The sequence below is a fragment of the Lathyrus oleraceus genome, chromosome 5 (genome assembly GCF_024323335.1).
Source record: "Lathyrus oleraceus cultivar Zhongwan6 chromosome 5, CAAS_Psat_ZW6_1.0, whole genome shotgun sequence".
Lineage (NCBI taxonomy): Eukaryota > Viridiplantae > Streptophyta > Magnoliopsida > Fabales > Fabaceae > Lathyrus > Lathyrus oleraceus.
The window spans coordinates 34,863,364-34,866,750 of NC_066583.1; the positions used below are offsets into that span (position 1 = coordinate 34,863,364).

The 3,387-nt window shown below is 40.4% G+C and overlaps 1 non-coding gene across 1 annotated transcript; it reads left to right on the forward strand.

The window, feature by feature from the left end:
• The first annotated feature begins 2,341 nt into the window (after window positions 1–2,341).
• Window positions 2,342–2,448, forward strand: LOC127090134 (small nucleolar RNA R71). The gene has a single exon (XR_007791665.1). It is a non-coding gene; the product is annotated as a small nucleolar RNA R71 (small nucleolar RNA).
• The last annotated feature ends 939 nt before the right edge of the window (window positions 2,449–3,387 follow it).

The following is a 3,387-nucleotide window of genomic DNA, read 5'->3' on the forward strand; positions in this document are numbered from 1 at the left end:
TGGCAAGACGCTCAAGCATTTGATCTATGAATGGAAGGGGGAAATGGTATTTCCTAGTTGCCTTATTGAGTTTCCTATAGTTTATGCACATACGCCATCCGCCTTCTATACGTTTATCCACATGCTCGCCCTTCTCGTTCTTCACGATTGTGATGCCTCCCTTTTTGGGTACCACATGTACAAGACTTACCCATTTACTATCGGAGATCTGATAGATTATACCAGCTTCTAGCAGTTTAAGGACTTCCTTCTTTACCAACTCACTCATTACAGGGTTGATTCTTCTCTGATGTTCTCTGGAAGGTTTTGAATCCTCCTCTAGCGAGATCCTATGCATACACACGGATGAGCTTATACCTTTTAAATCAGAGATGTTGTATCCTAAGGCAGAGGGGTATCTTCGTAGAACATTCAAGAGTTGGTTTGTCTCGTCTTGGTTTAAGGTGGCACTAACTATTACTGGGCGGTTCATTTCTTTATCCAAAAACTCGTATCTTAGGTTCTTGGGCAATTCCTTAAGTTCTTGAGCTGGTTTTTGAAAGTTTGGTGAAAGGTCTGGCGTAAGGGCCAAACATTCGTTAGTGTGAGGTTCCGTTTCCTTTAGCTCGTCATCCTTTTCATTCGGGTTTGAAAATGGTTCGATCATAGGTTCTTCTTGATTAAATTCCCTTATGCATTCATCTATGATATCAATCGCGTAACATGCGTATCCTATGATTGGTGCCATCAAGAACTTTGAAAGAATAAACTCTATCTTTTCATCCCCTACTTCTAAAGTTAATTTTCCTCTTTTAACATCTATTATGGCTCCGACTGTTGATAAAAATGGTCTACCTAAAAGGATAGGGATATCATCGTCTTCCTTGATATCCATGACCACAAAGTCTATCGGGATATAAAGTTGACCGATCCTAACGAGGATGTCTTCTAATATGCCTACAAGATACTTAACAGATCTATCGGATAATTGGAGGGACATCTTAGTTGGTTGTAATTCTCCTAAGTTTAACCTTTTACACATAGCTAAGGGCATTAAACTCACACTAGCGCCTAAGTCTAGGAAATCTTTGTCGATCACATGACTCCCTAGAATGCAAGGTATAGAAAAACTCCCAGGGTCTTTCTCCTTCTTAGCAAGTTTATTCTCGGAAATAAAGTTGCATTCCAAGGGTTTGGGATCGTCAAGCCTACGTTTGTTGGTTAAGATGTCTTTGAGAAATTTGGCGTAAGATGGAATTTGGGTGATGGCTTCGGTGAAAGGAATCTCTACATGAAGCTTCTCTATTAATTTTATAAACTTTTGGTATTGGTTATCGATTTTGGTTTGTGTAAGTCTTTGCGGATATGGGATTGGTGGTTTGTACGGGGGTGGTGGTTTGTAAGTTTTATCCTTGGCTTCTCCTTCTTGGTCGGTTTATTTTTCGGGTTCCACTGGCTCCCCTCCTTGGTTGGTAGTTATATTTTATTTAGAAGCTTTGGACTCGCTCATTGCTGGGTTATAAGGCCCGTTGTAAGCGGTCCCACTTCGTAATGTGATAACGTTAGCTTGCCCTCGAGGGTTGAGTTGAGGTTGTCCAGGGAATTGTCCTCCAGGTGTAGTTTGCGGGGCTTGGTTTTGTGTTACCTGTGAGATCTGGGTTTCAAGCATCTTATTGTGAGTAATTATCTGATCAACCTTAGTCCCTAATTGCGTTATCAGTTCGTTTACGTGAATGTTCTAGTTTAGGAATTCTTTATTTTGCTGAGTCGGCCTGATATAAAGTTCTCCATGATCTTCTCAAGGTTAGGCTTCTGGGGTACAACTTGCATAGGTTGATTTGGTTTTTGGGCTTGAAAACCTTGTGGTCTTTGAGGTGCAAAATTTTGGATAGGGTTCTGATTTTTATAGGAAAAATTAGGGTGATTCTTCCATCCAGGGTTGTAAGTGTTTGAAAATGGGTTACCTTGGGCGTAATTCACTTGGTCGGTGTTCAGGTCGTTCAAAAGGTTACATTCCGCCGATTCGTGTCCTTTAGATCCACAAAGTTCACACTCTGTGTGGACTATCGCTGTAGTGTTAGAGTTTGTAGAAATATGTTCGACCTTAAGGGCTAAAGCGTCCATTTTCGCTTGCATCATGTCCATAGAACTTATCTCATGTATTCTACCTTGAGTCTCCTTTTCCTCTACTGATGCTCGTTCAGTTCCCCATTGGTAATGGTTTTGGGCCATATCCTCAATTAGGTCACAAGCTTCAGGGTAAGATTTGTTCATCAACGCGCCACCAGCGGCAGCATCGATGCTCATCTTTGTGTTATAATGGAGTCCATTGTAGAAGGTATGAACGATCAGCCATTGTTCTAGGCCATGGTGTGGACAGACTCTTAACAGCTCCTTGTATCTCTCCCAAGCTTCAAAAAGTGTTTCTCCTTGGTTTTGAGTAAATCAAGTTATTTGGTTTCGAAGAACAACAGTCTTACTAGGGGGAAAATATATAGCAAGGAATACTCTCCTAAGGTCTTCCCAGGTAGTTATTGAGTTAGCTGGAAGTGAATCTAACCACGAACGTGCTCTATCTCTGAGGGAGAAAGGAAATAATCTTAAACGAATCGCATCAGGTGAAGCACTGTTGGATTTAAAGGTGTCAGTCAATTGGATAAAGACTTTTAAATGTTGATTTGGGTTCTCAGTAGCGAGACCCGCGAATTGGTTCTGTTGCACTAATTGCAGTAAAGATGGTTTTAGTTCAAAATTGTTGGCAGGAATGAGGGGGTTTACTATACTAGAACTAGGTTCCTCGTCAGAGGGTTAGGCAAATTCCTTAAGAGGTCTCCGGTCACGATTCTCGGCCATAACTTTCTTAATTAGGACGAGTAAGAGGTGTGTACGAGTGTAACATTCGGGTTCCGCTAAAGGATCTACTAAATTTTTGGTACTACGGGTTCTTAGCATTTACCGGCTAATATTGCTTAGTCTAGACGGTGTAACAATAGGGTACGAAATTGGTCCCCAGCAACGGTGCCAAAAACTTGATCGCTATATTCGCAAGTGCATGAATCGCGTCAGAGTAATATAAAAGATTATCGATCCCACAGAGATCAAATCGTCAATCTATTGATTACTATTATTACGATGTTTATCTAAGGTGGTACAAATGAGATATTGATGTCGCAAAATAACAGTAAATAAAGAAAATGATAAATACAGTGCAGATAAAGATAGGCTTGAATGTATTTCACGTCAGTTAAACGATGCTTCAATTGTCTAAATAGAACTACTTATGGGGCAATATTTTTTACTCTTGAAAAGAATCCATTTAATAGGAACTATCGCTTTCGCGTATTCAGAACCGAGTTTACCCTTAAATTAAGGCCTTTTATTGTCACTTATAAAAGATGCGCAAAACGC